Source organism: Oxyura jamaicensis, chromosome 3, assembly GCF_011077185.1.
Source record: "Oxyura jamaicensis isolate SHBP4307 breed ruddy duck chromosome 3, BPBGC_Ojam_1.0, whole genome shotgun sequence".
NCBI lineage: Eukaryota > Metazoa > Chordata > Aves > Anseriformes > Anatidae > Oxyura > Oxyura jamaicensis.
Genome location: NC_048895.1, coordinates 39602922 through 39622084, shown reverse-complemented (window position 1 = coordinate 39622084; position 19163 = coordinate 39602922). Strand labels below are relative to the sequence as shown.

General features: G+C 37.0%; 1 protein-coding gene across 4 annotated transcripts in view; it reads left to right on the top strand.

Annotated features, from left to right (window-relative positions):
* The window catches only part of RYR2 (ryanodine receptor 2), a 400228-nt gene that overhangs the window by 10878 nt on the left and 370187 nt on the right, over window positions 1-19163 (top strand). The gene's annotated exons all lie outside the window — the stretch shown is intronic.

The window sequence follows — 19163 nt, the reverse complement described above, 5'->3', positions numbered from 1 at the left end:
TACTTCAAAATATTTACATCTAAATACTGGTAAACCATTCCAGCTTTGCCATGGAGATGTGCCCTCTTGTCCAGTGCAACAAAGATGATAATCTGTCATGTTGCTCTCTGAGAAGAAATCTAGATTATTCTTATTCCGCAAATCTCCTGAAGTCTTCTTTAATAAATGAAATATTGCTCTCACATAGTAGTATCCTTAATTTGTGTTAGCAGTGAAGTTTTACTGTGTACAGCATAATTTTTATGTCATCTGTGGAACTCAAAGTCAGCTCTAATTTGGGTTTGAGGTTATGTATACTGTTTAAATTACTCAGGAAGTCATATGCTATGAGGGAGTACTGCTTTTTAGGTACTTGATATGTACAAAATACTTATTTTTCTTACTCTCATTTCTTTTACTCTTTCATTCTCCTATCTTTCTTTTGTATCTTTTTTCTTCTCACTTTTTTTTATTTTAAAATTAAAAACAAAACAAAACAACCCCTTCCCCCCCCCCCCCCCCTTTTTTTTTTTTTTTTCCTGGTCTGTACTGTAAGATTGGAGACCTGACTTGTCTTAAAGCTTTTACTTTTAGGTGAGTACAGTTGCTTTTGTTTAGTTAATGAAGAAAGTTTCAATTACACTTCAAGGTAAGCAACTATCTTGTCAAAAGAATTTCTGAAAGATCTTAGGATCTCCTGTGATTTATTTGTTGTCTGTAAGCCTAATTAAAACCAATTTTAGGGATATTAGATTAGCACTTCCAGGAACTGAGCTCTCACTGTGCACTGTTGCTCTTTCAGACTCATGTGTTAATGATGGCAATAGTGATATTGCAAAAATTAGGTATGCTTTCAGGTTCATTGTAAAGAGCATGTTAATGGTAAAATAAGTCTGCTTTTTTTTTTTTTTTTCTCTGAGCTGATCAGAATAGCATACTTTGTACTCAGAATGTATAGTAAAAATCATATAGGTATAGCAGTAGAAGGTCTTTTGTTTCTACTCCTGTTTTTCTCCTTGGTGTAGTCTGTCTCCTTGACTCTTGGTTTACTGTAAAATTGACAGGCTTTAATGGAAAGGTCTTCAACCAATTTTTGGCTACACATGATTTGTACAGCATTATCTGATAATATTCCTTTTCCAGCTTATTTCTTGCTGAAATAGGCTGTAAGTTCACTATATTTATTTAATTTTCCATAAATGGAACCAAACCTTCTGTGCACCCTTGCATATTTTGTATTCTATATGTTGTTTTCCAGTCGACCAAGCTTCTTTTTTATTGGAAATGAACTATTTCAGATGATGTATATGGCATGTTCTCATGACTATGTTAATGTAAAATGTCATGTAACTAACTTCTTTTTTTCCTTAAGCATTGAAATTTATGTGGATCAGAGTAAAAATAAGAAAATGATAGATATTGATTGCTTGAAAGCACACATTGTTTGCATCTTACTTCCATGTATCTTGTTGCTGATTTGTGTTTGTTCTTGACCTTTAAGGGATTTGTGTATCTATGCATCTCTATATATTTTGGTCTAAACTAACCCATATCTGGAATCTAACCCAACTTTCAATTTGTAAATTCATTCAAAAACTGCACTTTCTGTATGAAGGATGATGAACTCTACATGGTAGTTTTATCTTCTGAAGAAGACAATGTTGAGAAACATGACTGTTTATAAACAGCCCCTTGTCCTCTTTTAAAACTGATCTACTGGTGTGCGTTGTTTTGTTCTTTGTACAACTCATGCTGAAGTCAAGGTTAATGTGTTTTTCATTTTGGATTCAGTGTTCTGTTATATAGAATATGTTCTTATATTAAAGATTTTTATATCCCAAAGAACTTAGATTATTTTAATAATCTTACACTAACTTTAATTTTATGATTAATAAGTAAAATACTTTATCACACTTTTTCCATGGCTATCGATCAAGAATTATTTTGAAATTTTTAATACTTATAGGAAAGATGGACATCACTTTTATATATTACATAACGGTTATGTAAGATTCTTGTGACTTGCTTTTCTTTTTGCAGAAAACTTTTTTTTTTTTTTTTTTTTCCATGAAAGCTGTAGCAGTAGTTTTTATTTGTCCTATGATTTTATTTATTTATTTATTTTTCCCCTCAGGGTGGAAAGCAACCTCTATTCTGTAATTAATGTTTCTCAGTAAGGTGGCACAATATAGTGAAATCATAAATACATTTTGTGAGACTGGATACATGTCGTTGAAAGCTATGGCAGTGTTTGGGTCAGAGAACAAAAATAATTTGAATAGACGTGGATACTTCTGATCTGGAAGGTAGCCCAGAACACCTATTCCTTCCACTCCTTATGAGGTAAGGGAAACAATGTTGTGAAAGAGACTTTCATCACTACTTTCAAACTTGCAAGATACAAAACAGAGAGATCAGAATCAGGCTATGCTGGTTTGGTGCTGACTTCCAGAAGAAATTCATTCTCTGTTGTCTTTTCCTTGCTGCTAAGATATTAGATGCTAGTACAAGAGAAGGATGGTCTGGAATTGTTTGTGTTACTACCATGAAACCCTCTGGTCTATGGAGAGCAGTTCTCTCACTGTAACTGACAATTTTTTGGCTGGTTCAGCTGGAAACTTGAACTGTTTGCATTAGTGGTACCAGCAGATTCTGAGTTCATACTTACTGGTGGCCAAGGTTTAGCTCTTCCACTAGATGTATAAGAGAATTCAAATGAGAAAGTATGGTCAGTCCACAGTGTTCACTAGGTTTTGGCTGTGCAACTTCTGTTACTTAAATAGTGTTTTAATATCCCATCTAGCTATGATAATTCTTAGCTCTTGTAGATGTTGTTTGCATATTATGTTTTCAGATTCAGTCATTTGTGCGAAGAGTAAATATTTCTTTAAATGCTGAACATTCAGAAAGTATTTAGCAAGTAGTAGAGGCAAACAGAATACAAAATCCAGTGCATCATGATAAGCCTGAGGCTACAGAAAGTTAGTAATTGCATAGAGGAAGTCTTTGTAGCTGAAAATGTGCACAAAGTTCATCATGATCGTCAGAAATTTAGTCCCGTTTAAGGGCAAGGATATGTCAATTGAAAGGGTCATTGTAATTGATGTATCACAATGTGATGCTCGTGAACTGACCGGAGGCTGAAAGAAGCTGCTGTTACAAGATTCAGAGATGATCCAGGGGACGCAAAGAGTTTTATTAAAGATTAGCTGATATCAGTATCTTTCCCACTTGATTAATCAACATAACATGTATGGAACTGTGGCACAGCTTTCAATGTGGAATCCTTCTCCCCTTTTCTCTGGGGTTGTTTTAAAAAGAAGACTTTCTATGGAAAAGTGTTTTTATTTTATTTTATTTATTTATTTTATATATATATATATATATATATATTTTAAGCATGTTACTAAAGTTGCTTAAGGGAACTATCAAACTGCTGAGCCTCTTGAAAGGTTTTCATGAACTGTGTTTTTTTTTCCTTTTCAGACTTGAGGCATTAGAAATTCTGCTGCATTGCTCTGGTACCTTTCAGTGCATTAGCTACACAGCTCAGCTGATGTGGTTTTGTAGTTGGCAATCAGGCTATCCAAAGAAGATGAATCATGCAATTTTATAGTCTTGAGCCCTGCAAGATCAAGAATGAAAAAGTGTGTGCATACACTTTTATGTGTGTGTGTATGTATATATATATATATATACATATATATAGCGTAGATTATATATATATATATATATACATAAAATACTTGTGTTTCTTTCCCCCTTGAAGAGAACTGTAGAACATAACAAACTGTTCACATCTGTTCCTAGCTATTTCACTTAAATAGATATATTTTTTTAAGCAACATATTTACCAGTATTCAAGAAATAAATAGGATCCAGCACATGATAAAAAGATCAGAAATAACAACCATTCATTAAGAGATTACATGTGGATGTGTGTGGATCTTGTTAGGAGCCTTGATGGAAAATGGTTTATCTTTTCCTTCAAATCTGATGGGAAGGCATGCATGACAGTGAGGTCCAGGCAACAGTGGAAAAAATAAGTATCATTGTGTTTTGCTACAGGGGGATTGTAAAGATCAACTGTGGATCAAGTATTAAGGATTCAAGCTTCATGTTGCTGAAGGATGTAGGGATCTTCTGAAAACAAGTTCCTTTTTCTCTTGGAAAATGCTCTGATGGTAGTCTTATTGGGGCCAGGCAAGATTTTTAATTTAGAAACGATCTTAAAATGGAGATGGGTCTTACAGAAATGCCATCTAACCCTTTTTGACCTATGCTATTTTCCAGAAACAATGTGAAATAGAAATAGAAACATTTCTTTCTCATTAGGAAACTACCTTCAAACTTCTTTGGCAACTCTAATGTTAAAGGCTACTTTTTCATCAATATTTCTCTTTTCTTTATCTCTTCTGTATATGCTCATTTGCTGTAAAGAATGTAGAGCTGCATTACCCTGTTTTAAATTTCAAGAAATAAAATTTTAAGAATGGTGCCTAGTAGCTGCTATATATATCACTTCAGAGGAGAGTTCATTGTGAGGAAAAAGAACTTTATGAAAAGTTCTTTAAATGGAATTGTATGTAAAATCTCTAATTGCTATCAGGGTGTTTAGAAAGCACAATTGATTTGATGGTCGTCTCTTGAGATGAATTTCTGAACATCTTTGTAAACAAGATATAAAGCTTGTAATGTTCAAGTTAGCTTTGATTTGGGAGAAAGAAATGCTGAAGAGCTTTTTGAGAAGGAATGTCTAGAGTGTTTACCTAGTTGCATAGAAATACTGCATTTTTCATTTGTAAAGCTGAATTTTCTTTGTGTGTGTGAATGGTGTAATTCAAGCTCATGAACTGTCTGACTGAAATCTGACTTGTAGCCTGTGGATAGGAATGTTTTCCAGTTTGCTCCCTAGACTAAAGGAAATATCCCACTGAATACATTTGTCAGTTTTTCTTGATTAAGGGAGGGATCCCCAAACTGTTGGATAAGTTACAACAAATCAGGCTGTACTTGGCACTGTTTCAGTGCTAGGCATCTAACTGAAGACGTTGTTTACAAAGTATAGAGCATCTAGCAAATGAACATGGTGGACTTACCATATCCATATTTTGTGAAATGCAACAGAAATAGCTGTGTTGTTTTAACTATAAATAATTAGTATTTTTGGCCTATTCCCCATCCAGCATAATGTTATTTTCAAATACTGAAGGAGTGTGTTTTCAAGTGCAGTTATAATAAAAATCACAGCCATGAAACTAATGTTTGACCATAAACAGATATATCCTATAAAGAACTGATGGGAAAGCTGTCTGAAGAACATCTCTAGCTTTCTGTATATTGAATACAAAGCAGCCTCTTCAGCAGTCTAAAAATGTATCTTCAGATGTTTTAATCTTTTTTATGTGGTGCTGCCTTGGTGACAGCAACCGAGTGGTAGTGATATGACGTGCTAGTGCAGATAAGTTGCTTGTGGTGGTTTTACCCTGCTGGGCAGCTGAACTCTACCACAACCATGTTCTCACTCCCTCTCCTCAAATTAAGAGGGGGAGAAAGGGCTCTAAGGTTGAGATAAGGACAGGGAGATCACTCACCAGTTATTGTCACAGGCAAAACAGACTCATCATAGGGAGGTTAATATGATTTATTGCCTATCACTAGGAGACTAGAATAGTGGGAAAGTAAAGGCAAACTGAAAATGTCTTTACCCCATTCACCTTCCTTTACCTCCTCCGCCCAAGTGGTACAGGGGAATGGGGGCTGTGGTCAGTCCCTAATGCTTCATCTCCGCTGCTCCTTCATGGTCACTCCCTGCCCTTGCTCCCCACGGGGTCCCTTCCATGGGATGCCGTCCTTCCCGGACTGATTCTGTGTGGGCTGCCCACAGGCAGCAGCTCTTCAAGAACTGCTCCCACATAGCTCCGTACCACGGGGTCCATCCCCCAGGAGCAAACTGCTCCAGCACAGGTTCCCCATGGGCGGCAGCTCCCCCAAGACCCCCTGCTCCTACGTGGGCTCCTCTCCACAGGCTGCAGCTCTGGTCCAGGGCCTGCTCATGCAGGGGCTCTCCATGGGCCGCAGCCTCCTCTATGCCACATCCACCTGCTCTACAGGGGGCTCCTCCACGGGCTGCAGTGTGGAGATCTGCTCCATGTGGGGACCCATGGGCTGCAAGGGGACAGCCTGCTCCACCAGGGGCCTCTCCGCAGGCTGCAGGGGAAATGCTGCTCCAGCACCTGGAGCAACTCCTGCGCTCCTTCTGCACTGACCCTGGGGGTCTGCAAGACTGGTTCTCTCACATTTTCTCACTGCTCTCTCCCAGCTGTTGCACAGCAGTGTCTCTCTCTCTCTCTTTTTTTTTTTTCTTTTTTTTTTTTTTTTTTTTTTTTTTTCTTCCTTAAATCTGCTGTCTCAGAGGCCCAACTGGTATTGCTCTCAGCTTTGGCCAGCGGCAGGGCCCTTTTGGAGCGGTGTGGAGATAGCTGGTGCTTCTTGTCACCCTGTAATATGCTAAGAGTGAAATCAATACATACACATAAAATATATGTCTTCCCATGTTTCCATATTTCAATTCTGAAACTTTTGTCATGTTTGCTTCTTAATTCCTTCATCTATGAGTTTGAAATTGCATTAGGTTACCTTAGATTAGCAGTGGAAGAGTACATGAAGGGAATGAATTTGGGGATAGGTTTTGAAGAAAGACCTAATTACTGTGTCTTGCAGAACTGTGTAAGATGTTCTAGGTCTGAGGAGAGGAGGATTGTAGATGTTATTGGTACTGAGACCAAAACCCAAGGTATTACAATATGCATTTGCTTATCAGAAGAAAGATCACAGCTGTTGGATACAAGAGGAACCAAGGGTCAAAATCTATTATTATTATCGATTGTTTGCATTACACAGTGTCCAGAGGGCTCAGCTGAGGCAAGGGCCCTGCTATGCCGCTGTACAAATGCGCAGTGAGTCACAGTTCCTGCCTGAAAGCACAGATATTCCAAATACACGAGATGAAGAAACACTGAGAAGAGATGAAGGGACAGGAAAATGAAGTAGTATGTCCAGGGACACAGGATTTGTTGGGGTCCGTTCTGCACTACTCTGGACTTGTGATGATTTAGGATGTAGAGACTTAGCTATGCCGTTGAAGATGAGAACACACATTATGGATGTTACGTGGGAGGATACTGCATGTCAGTGCACAAATTCAAGGCCTGGTGGGCAGAAGACTGGACAAAAAAAGGTGACTTTATTTGCTAATTATTGGATGGTCTTTACCAATAATTTGTGAAAAAATGTCTGTACAGAATGTATAATACTGTTAATAACAACATGGTTGGAAAAAACATTGGAGTTATAGAATCGGAAGTGCTAAATGGTGGATGCCTGGTTAATTTGAAATAATGCCTTGCTTGGACTGGTAATATTTAATTTAATATTTAATTTGTGGTAGGATATGCTATGGCTGTTGTGGTTATGGCATGTCAGAAGAATAAAGGAGTTGTTCTTTTTTTGAGAAGCCATTCTTACAGGAGAAAGATGAGGAAAATATATTCTGAGTAATTGTATAGCCAAGTTACAGCTACAGAGCATACTTCCTGGAGACATGGAAGTATTGAGTGTTCTTTTATTGAGTAGTGTGGGAATGTATGCATGCTCACATAAAGTAATATCTGAAATAGAATGTGTAGTTAAAAGTGAGCAGAAATAGCAACTAATTTGTCCATGAAAAAATTGTCCACTGTCCTGAGCTTTAATGGATAAGCCGTAAGTATGCTTCAGCCATGTATTGGAAAACCTGTAGGGAAGTTTGGCATCTGTATAATTGTTATGGATGTACATGCTGTACATTATTTGTTTTGATACCAAATAGTTCTCTAATGTCAATTATAAGAATGAAGCTAGGTGAAGAAAATTGTTTTTATGTTATTAAAATAGTAGTTGTTAGAAATTTTAAGCTAGAACTTCCTGAAGAGCCTAAAAATAAGGTGGGATTTGAAATCAATAAATATAGGTTTTTAACTCTTTTTTTTTTTTTTTTTTTTTTTTGTGCACCTATAAAATGTGGTTTGTTTCACGTTCATTGATTCATTTTATCATTCTGTGTTGTTTATGTACTATAGTAATACAAATAAAAACCTAAGTGACCACCTGTGCTTAAAAAAAGGTCTAATTTAATGGTTATATCTTTGCAACTATATGCTGTAAATACAAGATACCTTCTGGTTAAGGAGTTAAAGCACACTGCAACTTGCTATAACAGGGTATGGTCAACCTTAGTCAAGAAAACTTCTATGATGAAAAAGAAGAGCATTTAATACTAGTATAAATTAATTGTACTCTAGAAGTGAAATCCTGAGTTAGTGTACTTAGCTGGGGTACTGTTCTGGGTTTCAATGTGTAATTATTATTGTAGGAAATTCTGGATGAAATATTCTGAGTGGGGGTGATTCACTCTTTAAATCTGTTTACTTTGTTATAAATGTCTATTCTGTGGAAAGAGTGGGGATTCATTTTATTTGGCTACAGTAATTTTTTTATTACATATTTGGTAAAGCAGTGAATTTGTAGTTGGAAATTTGAGTAAGAAAAGCATTTATGATGGCTTAACACAATGGAGTTTTTTCTTTGTGGAAGCTACCTTGAGTAATTTTTGCATAGATTGAGATTTTCTAATTTTGTTTCAGTACAGTAAAATAATGTTTTTCTAGCGCTATATATATATATATATAATATTAATATGTATTATAATATTAATATATTAATATGTATACATATTAATTTGTATATATGTATATATATGTATATGTATTAATATATATATATAATATATTAATATCTATATATTTTTCTCCCTTTGCCAAGTTAGTACACAGATGTCATTAATACACAGGTGTATTACTAGGCTGGAAGAAGAATAGAAGATTGAAATATCACTTTATCATTGTGGTAAGGTCCCAGTGAGAACCAAGACTGGTGTTTTCCCTGTACATAATGACTCACCTGAAATTTGAATGCAGATCTGTAGTGGTGAATACAAAAAGTCATCTGGAAACAAAGATGTGCAGCCTGTAATGCACTGTTTCTAAAATGAGCAGAAATACCATATGAAGATGGAATTTGAAGATTTGAACAAAATGAGGATGTCACTCAGCCTCAAGTACCAACTGTTTTCATCTGATTTAGTATGCAAGAGCATATTTACAGATGACTCACAGTTAAAATGCTTTACATAAGATTACCCAAGTATTTAGTTCGCTTCAGGTGATGGAAAGATATCATAAAAATAGTAATAAAAACTGTATCTGGATGTTCTCGCTGATTTAGAGGTGACTTATTTTTTTATTTTTTATTTTTGTCAGGCCTTGTGTTACATTCATGCATATATGCTTTGTTTGCTCCTCTATGGACTTAAAATATGCAAATAATGATTAAAAAGGAATAGTTAAGAGATTATACAAGAATGCACTTACAGTTTATGATTTAATGTCACGGGTTCATTTAGCTTGGGAAATACAAACAGCAGGCTGAAACAGTGCCTGTTGTCTCAAAAGAAAAGTTATTCTATGACTTCAGCTCTTGCTAATGTAACATGTTTTAAAAATTTGTTTACGTTCCACTTTTCTCTGTGTCAGTGCTCCCAGTGAAGGAAGTTAGACTACTTTTATACTTGACTGTGGTGCTTTTATATGTTGTATTCATGTATTTACTGTAGATTGCATAAAAATAATGGAAGTAATAACTGAAGACCAACAGGTTAATTTAAGTTAGTATTGTATCTTCAGGAGTGGTCAATAAAAGAAACCAAGGAAAGAGAACAAGAATATATTTTTGTCTGCCTCTGCTATACGCTCTCGGTCTGTAGTGATTTGTGACTCTGGGAATTAGACTCAGGACTGGTGACACTGAATTTGGTAGTAAATTGAGCTCCATAGCTGGAGTGGATGGTGCATAAAGTGTTGCGTTTTGTTTTGAGGCTGCTGTGTGCAAATTTCAATTGATGATTCCTAGATGTGGTACTGGAAAAGGCCATGAATTATAACCGAAATATTACTGCATGTATTTGCAACTACAGTAATGATTTTTGGTTTTTAGGCTTCTACAAAAGGTGCAGCATTAAAAACAAACGGAAAACACGAACCAGACATGTTTTCAATTCTTTTAAAAAAAATATGCATTTCCTTTTTTACAGTTACCCAGCTGTACAATATAGACAATTTTTGAAGAAAAGCTTTTTCAGAAGTAATGGGTTCTTCATACATTTCTTCTACAACTTTACATTCCCTATCCACCTTCCCCTTTACAGATTCTTTTGTGGAGAGGACTTAGTCCTCGTATAAGGACTAAATCCTTGTGGAAGTTGCAGATTTTGTATCTTTTGTAATCAGGGGTCCAAAAAGCTGCATCTGCATTCTGTAGGCTTCCCAGCCCTTCCAGCAGCAGCAGCCTGCTTGTCTCTAGCCATGGCGATTGGGGAAGATGTTTGGGGCATTAAAAACACTGTCATACATGCAATGATATCCTTTCAGGTGAAAAATCAAGAGCAACTTGCTTATTGTATTTTCATGTTGAAATCTTTTTTCCTCATGGATTCAGTGCTGAGCGGTTTGATCTCAGCATCCTGACGGGGGTTTGTGTGCTGGGCTCAGCTTTGTGCAGCCCACAGAAATATTGCTGGGAGGGGCACAGAGGGTGATCTTGGCCTTGACAGCCTAGGCAGGGAGGTCCAGCACTCACTGTGATAGGATTCACTAGGTCCTTCTCAGCTGGAGGGAGCTGATGGGGTTGGGGTGAAGGGCCTTGAGGAGAAGGATATGGACCAGGCGCTGGTATGTTTTGTTGTGGCTTTGGTTTCTGACCTTCTCCTTTGCCCCTTTTTGATGTTGCTGTTCAACAAAATACATCTTCTCATGTATTTGAGAGCCTGGTGGGGCTGAGCTGTGGTTGAATCATGAAATTGTGTCAACAGCATCTGTGATCAGATATGATCATGGGTAAGGCTGAAGCCTGATGGACCTACAGTGAGTGATATTCATGCTGCCACAGGCTGCATATTTTCCAGTGAAGGAGATGAGATCCATCCCCCCAGCATGGCTGTATTGTGAGAATTGGCAGGATGAGGAGTGATTCAAACCTTGGCCTTCATGTGTAGGTGAGCAAATAGTGAGTAGGTGGTGGTCTGTGCAGTGCTCTGAGGGGACAGGCAGTCGTGGCACACTGTGGCTAAGTGCTCGCTCTTTTATGGGGGTGGAGGACAAACTTACAGTCTAAGTGTTTTAATGGTGGGGCAGTAAAATTTCATATGCATCCTGTCTACTAATTTTTTTTTTTTTTCTTCCCCTGGTAATGGTGCTTAGCAATTACAGGCGCCTTTTCTTTTTCTGAGTGCTGGAAAATATCAACTATTACGTGCCAGTGTTCAAACAGTAAATCGTAGAGGTAGGAAGTATTATTTATTCCAACAATCGCAATTTGGAAACAATTGAAGCAGTATGGGTATTTTTAATTTCATTTTTATTGTAAAGAGTAAGTTGAACTGTAAAATGGATTTTGTTTAACCATCAAAGACTGCTGAATTGATTAATATTACAAGTTGGCTGCTGGCTTGAATTTGATAATAAGAAATAAGAATTCAATAAAAACAAACAAAAATTAATAGTTACTGCCTCTCCATATGCTTAAAATCAATTATGGTAATAAGCTCACTGCCTTCTAGTCAAGTATTCAAAGGCAGGATCTTTCTGAAGCTCCCAGTCTGGGGCTAGAAAGATGATGAGATGAGGGGAATTTCCTCAAGCAGCAAACAAATCAGCGTTACACCTGCTACTCTTCACTTCCCAACCAGGAAGCAGACATGGTTTGTAACACCCCCTGCAAAGATTTAGAGAAGAGACAAAACAACAGCTGGGTTTGTTGGTAGCTGTGCACTGCATGTGACGGTGCCTGTAAGCAGGATGCACTGAATGGCGACCAAGCAGCAAACGTCTTTGGCCTTCTGGTGTTCTGAAGTGGAGGTCACCAATTCCTGCCTTTTGGTGATGGCACTTAATGCTTGGAGATCCTCAGAGACAGAAGTGAAAAATGCAGAGTTGGCTGAAAATACTCCAAATTTCAGGAGGAAATTCAGGGTTCATTTTATTTGTGACATTAAGGAAGACACAATTTTAAAGTTTGGCAATAGTTTTTTTTTTTTTTTTTTTTTTTTTTTTTTTTTATAAAATTTAAGATTAAATTTTCCCAGAGGATCTCCATTCCATTCTCAAAAACAGTATTTACAGGCAAGTACAGAATATTTTTTTAAATTAAAATTTAGGTGCAAGGAAACACGAATTAACTTCAATTATTAAAATATGAGTGTGTGAGGAGAAAAAATGAATTTTGGCCTTGTGGTAGAGATTGTGATTTTAAGTGTTTGAGTTTTAAAAATGAATAAATAATTAAATAAAAATTTATTGTGCCCTGACAAAACAGAATTATCATAATCTTTGTCCTTATTATTTATCATAATCTTTGTCCTTATTATATGTGGCAGTTCACACAAATAAGTAGGTCAAAGAACAAAATGTACACGTGTATCGGACATTCTCCTGGCCCTTTTTACCCCACTTTTTTTTTTCAGCCTCTGAGATATGTTTTTGTTTTAAGTGGGAACGTATGCCTCCCTGAGGGATCACAAGTACTTCCCCTCCCGCCGGCGCCTCCCCCCCGATGTTCTTTTCATGCCATCAGAGTAATAGGGAGAATGATGCATTTGCATTACTGCTCCATTTAAACAATAAGTGAAGAAATAAATACTTCATTCCCAAATGGTGTCTGCAGTATTTAGAGGTTTGGCTAGTTTTCAAGAGTAGAGGCATGAATTCAGCCTTGAAGTACTGCTGCTTCTGTAGAAAAATAATGAGCTGTACCATTTGATCAGGGGCAAAATGGCTATCAAGCAGTGATGATTTCGAGGAAATAGCTTTTAATAGTAAAGAAAAATATACTGTTTCTCATGTGAAACCATTCCTGTAGCTTTTTTATCTAGTAAATACTGTAGTTCACATAGTAGGGTGAACCTAGTGGAATGTGGATTGTGATGAACTCAGCCTCTATCAGCTTCCCTAGAAATTCTTACTGGTTACTTTTTTGCTGTGTTCTGCTTCTGGTGTCCTTGCCCACCAGCCTGTCTAGTAGAAATATGTGAGAGACAGCCTTCCTGATGTCATTGCATTCCTTTATTAATATTTTTAAATTGAAGAAGCCACCAAGTATCAATTGCATCGTCCTTTGTGTGTGCAGTAGATGAACAACAGGAGGTAAGTCATGCCTCTATACAAACTTAGTCTTTAATGATCTTTTTCTGATTTGATCATGCTTGTCCTATTCAGTACGTTTCAGTAGTTGTACTTTAAACCAGCATAATAGCTCAGGCAGACTTTGACATACTACTCTGAACTGGGCTAAGTATCTCCAGATCGCTTAGCTAGACTCTGGTATTTCCTTTTGTACCTGAGAAACTGTTTTGCACTGAGAAGACTTTTGCTGGGCTGTCTGCTCCATGAAGAAGATATTCTCAGAACTGCCTAATAGTTAAACCTCTCACTGACTCCTGCTGATAGCTGTACCTACTCTTTTTTTTTTTTTTTTTTTTTTTTTTTTTTTTTAAAGTTAAATCCTGGATATATGAATTGTCTAAAGTGATGAAGGTAGACGTGATTTGCCATTTCTGCACTCCCTGAACTGTGCGCATTGTCTCATGACATGAGCACTTCCTGTCTTATTTTTCACTTTTCCTGAAAGTGTCATAGCACCTGTCTTTGAACTGTGACACATGACAGATGGGGCTGTGGCTGCTGAGGCTCTATGAGCCTGCTTTGGTCTTGCTTTCTTTGCTACCTCAAGCCAAGGTTTTGCCCAGTGACTTTAGTGCTCAGAGAGAGATCTTTGTACCTGAGGTATAATGTTCAGTGAATTTGGAGGATATATGTTATGCATGTGAATTGATTACAGCAAGTCCAGTAATGTACACTTAAGCTAAGTAGTGTCTCTTGGAAAACCAAACCCTAAACAGCTAATATTATCAACTAGCAATTACCTTTGACCAGGTGTTCCTGTGGCCAGTTACCCTCACAATTAAAAACTGAGGTATCATTTTCTTCTTTGCCATTTTTCCTTGTTTCATCCTCTTGTGATGTCTAATTACAAAAAGATAACTTAGCACAGTATAAATGCTTGCAGTCCTGTCAGATATGATTGCAGTCAAATTTGTATCTTTCTCAGGTAAAATTTCTTATCTTTGTGCAGGTGATTTTTTCCTATCTAGTGGATTCACCATAGATTACATTCAAATAGACACACTCATTTCTTATATCCTCTATTATATACACATCTCAGATGCTTTCAGTACGTATTTTCTACCTTGGGGTTTTGTTGTAGAGGTAGTTTCTTCTTTATAACCATCCCTACTTTTGATCTAGTTTGGAGTCAGATTTTATTTCTTCCTTTTTCTTTCTTTTTTTTCTGTGTTACTTCTTTTAGTGAGTCAACTAACTTACCAGTTTCCTCAGATAATTCAGTAATGCTTTATTTTTGTGTTTACTTTTTTTTTTTTTTTAAAAAAAAAAATTCTCAGGTAAGGATCACTGATGTATTGTTTTAATGTTTTAGATGCTTAATTACTGATAAGTAATTTAAATGTTAAATCCATTTTGACTTGTAGTCAGTGGGAGTAATGTATTTCTTTTTTCGTTGTTGTTGGTTTACATCTCTTGGGTTGTTTACATTTCTTGTTTACCTGGCGAAGAATGACTCAATTATTCTTGATGTATTTCAGTAAAAATACACAATAATGGATAGTTTTTGTATTAGTGTACAACGCATGGGTTTTTTGCAGGTGTATATTTAAACACAGTAACTTGGGTTATGTAGCATAATACTTTTTTTAAAAAAGCAAAAAACTCACCTGTGGACTGATGATATTTTTGTTGTATGACTAAACAAATTCTTTTTCATTCACAGGACTTTGTTTTGTGCTGGCACAAACAAATCAAAAGGTATTTGTCCTACAGGTCAGTGGAAGACTAGATCTAGAATAAGAGCATGTGGTTTATCTTAATTTGTAATATCACAAGCAAGCTTGAATGCAGTGCAGCTGTCATGTGATGTGCAGAGTGTATATAACAGTGTGTATTAATGGGGGAATCATAGAGGAGATGAAACTGGCTCGATTAAATTTTTAGGGGCACAAATAGAAAATTAGAGTGCTTATCAGAGTTTATCTTGCACTGTACAGTTGTGTTGTTATTAAATCTTAAGACGCTTCTTACGTGAGTGACTTCATAAATGCATTTATATTGGACTTTGGTCTTCTGCTGTTGCTTGCATAGTGGTCATCTCAAGTAGTTTGTATCAATGCAAAGATACCTGGAGTGCATTAGTAATTCTTGCTTGTGTCAGCTGGGAATATAAATATAGAGCATATTCCAGGGGAGGGAATATATATGGAATCTTTCTCAAAGGAACAGCTTAAAATAAGGTGACTGCACTTGAATGTGTACAATTGTTATGACTTAAAATATGCATATCATTACAGCGTTTGTTTTTTGACTGTTCAATTAAGATGACCTAGGGCTTGAGAAGTGAGTTGAAATTATAGTAATGTAAAGGCATCTCTTTTCAGGAATTGTACCTCTTGCTGTGGTCATCTTCCTGGGTATACTGTGTTTGATTTATCCTTAATATTTCAATTTCTGTCACTTTCCTGTGTGATTAGGACAAATATTAGGGCTTGAGAGCGTACTGCAAGCAGTATGTCATTGTCACAGACAGTACCAATAAAAGCAGTGGTACATGCTTCTGCAAAACCCTACAAGAGATGCATTGAAATAAGAAATCCTTAGTCTCTTAGTTATGTTTTAAAACTGACAATACCTTCATAAACAACTTCAAATTTTCAAAAGCATTAGAAATAGCCTGGCACCCCTTTGCCATTTCTCAAGATGTGATTGATCTTTGCCATGCTTGAAGTGTTTTGTGTCTCTTTGCTGCTTGAGTTGTCAACAACTGTTGTTCTGAGCCTTCTAGGTTAAACTTAAACATGCGGTGGTAAGTGCTTCTCCTGTCTGAGGAAACAAAGATGTCTCTTTTTATTGGAAGGAGCCTTTGTTTGCTTAAGCGACAAGCCAGTGTTGTCTAGCACTGTTTGCAGCAGGTTTTAGTGAAGGATATGCATCACATGGCTTCTTCTCACTGAGGCTGGATAAAAATCTAGACCTATTTTCCTTCTGAAGTCAGGTCGTCATTTTCCGTGCAGCTAGCTATATTGTTAGAGTTTGCCAGGTCAGACACTGACATAAATGAAGATGGTGTTTCTTCTCCACTTACCAAGAAATATTAAACCAGGAGATTGGATTTTCCACTGAGTCCTGTAGTAAAACGAATAGAAGAGGTGGAAGGAAGTACAAGGGTAGTGTCCAGATTTGATTCCAAAACTTGGCTCATTTTCAGAAGAGCACTTGAGAATATCAAACTGTTAATGGCATTATGATACCACGTACTGTAACGTCATTTTCTGAAAATGCTGAAGGAATTTGCATGGGTGCAACTGGTAACCTGAGTCGCAGTTCAAGAGATTTGTTCTTATAGCAATAACAAACAAAAAAAGTTATTTAAATAGATGTTAGGTGTTTGTTTCATCTTATTATCTGTAAGAAACATAGACTAATGATGTTAATTCCTGACCAACCAGATGCTCAGGTGAGCATTTTTCTTTTACTTGTCTGCCTTCAGTATGGCATCATATCTGACTGATTAATTGAAAAGTAGGATTTTGAAATATTTAATTTTAGGACCTTGACTTAAAAAACAAACAAACAAATGCCCCTCCCACCTGTGAGGAGTGGCTGAGGGAACTGGGGCTATTTAGTCAGGAGAAGAGGAGGCTCAGGAGAGCCCTTATTGCTCTCTGCAGCTGCTTGAAAGGAAGGTGTGAGGAGCTGGGGGTCGGCCTATTCTCACAGGTAACTAGTGATAGGACTAGAGAGAATGGCCTCAAGTTGTGCCAGGGGAGGTTCAGGTTGGAAATGAGGAGACATTTCTTCTCAGAAGGAGTCAGGCATTGGAACAGGTTGCCCAGGGAGGTGGTGGAGTCACCGTCCCTGGGGTTGTTCCAGGAAAGGTTGGATGTGGTGCTTAGGAACATGGTTTAGTGGGTGACATTGGTAGTAGGGTGATGGTTGGACCAGATGATTTTGAAGGTCTCTTCCAACCTTAATAGTTCCATGATATGACTGAATTCACGAGCAGCGAGATTGATTTGAGCTTTCTCTGCCTCTAACTCAGAACTTCTTAAGTTGTAAACTTCTATTCATCAGACCTCAGCCGATGAATCATAAATTCACTATGTCAAAAAAGAAAAATGCAGTATTCGCATCCTACATGAATGTGATACACATGGTATTTTTTTCAGTTTCAAAATCCTCTGAGAATGTATGAAGAAGCACACTGATAAACTTGCCTTTCTGTCTGCATGTCTATGAAACTTGCCTGGGAGCTGCTATAATTTGCCTTTTAAGTTATTCTGGCAGTGTTATGATAAATTGATCCATAGTACAGATTACCAAGTGAGCATGTGAAAAAATGTGTAAGTAAATGATTTTTTTTCTATATAGCCAAAATGAAAATGCATCGTAGACTTGTAATTTAAAGTACACTTTTATGGTAGCAGAAGTTACATTTGCATCTACTCAAAGAAAATGAAGTTTCTTATGTAAACAAAATCCAATAGTTTGCTTAGTCATCCATGAGATCTGGAATATTAAATTTATTGTTGACCTGTTTCTTAAAAAAAAAAAAAAAGGCAAACATTTAGACTGTATCTTTTCAACTTCATTTTTTATTTTTTTCTTGTTGCTTTGAAAAGTCAAATCAACAGCTATGTAACACACAGGTACAACAGGAAGTCCAAGTGCTGACTGCTCTGAGGCTTTGCCTGGGCAGTGGTAATTTCAAACCAGTGCTCTCAGGGCTTGTTGTCCACAGCTGTTGCTGTTCCACTGCTTCTGTGTAATGCAGAACAACCACGGACCATCTTTTCATAGACGGTCTTATTCTCTTGAGTATGCAGTGTGAAATACTCAAACCTGATTTCGAAAAATGCTGTGTCCATTTTTTTCAGGTGCAACTGAAACCAATATTAGATGCATTTCAAATATGTAAATTGTCATTTATTTATAACTATTTCAAAAGCACTGATCCTAGACAATGCATGTGGAACACTCAAAAAACAAAAAAAAAAAACAAAAAACAACACAACAAAACCAAGACCAACCAATTTTACCTTCAGTTTGTTGTGGTTACTTTTCCCTGTTTTAAAATGAAAAAAATGATGCTTTACTTCAGATGGTTTTCCCATGCCTTCGCATGGGATTCTTTGATAATGCCTGTGAAGCTGTGTGGTGCTGGAGTGTCCTATAGATACAGCACCTGGCCAGGTGCAAAACCTGCTAGTGGTTGGAATAGAGCGGTGTGTGATAAATACAATGAGTTGGGGCACATATTGGACACTAAAGGACAAACTGTTGAATATTTTTCATTCTGTGCACTGTTAAAAGACTATGTTCTGTGGGGGCCAAAAGATACATACTCAAAGTGTTAAAAAATATTTTGTAATCCATATTTATATGGATTAAACCAAGGGATGCAGTGATCCAGAGGGAATCATCTAATGTTATGGTAATTGTGCACATATAGAGTGGTCCATCCAAGCTGTTAGGCACAGCTTGGCTCCGAGAGCAATTCCTGAATAAGATCAGGAACCATTTACCCTTTCTGCTTTCCTTCAGTTATTCCAGTGCTCGTGCACTCCTCTGGTGCTTTTCTTCCTGCTGTCCTATCTGTAGTCTTTTCCTTCATGCCTCTTTAACTTGTGTTCAACCAGAGGTAGGTTCCAGATCTCCTTTACAGTGACAAGAATTTAACACTGAATTTCAATTTAACACTGAAAAATAAAGAAACGTACAGGAATTGTATCTCCTTATACATTTGGCAATGCAAAGGTCATTTTCTCCCCTTGACCTCCACTATCTTTCACCTTGCAGCAGCAATTAACATGTACAGAAAAGAAGTGAAAACAAGTGTAGTGTAGAGTTGCAGCTTATTTTGCATAATGCAAGGTGCAAGGTAATGGAAATGCAAGATTTATATGT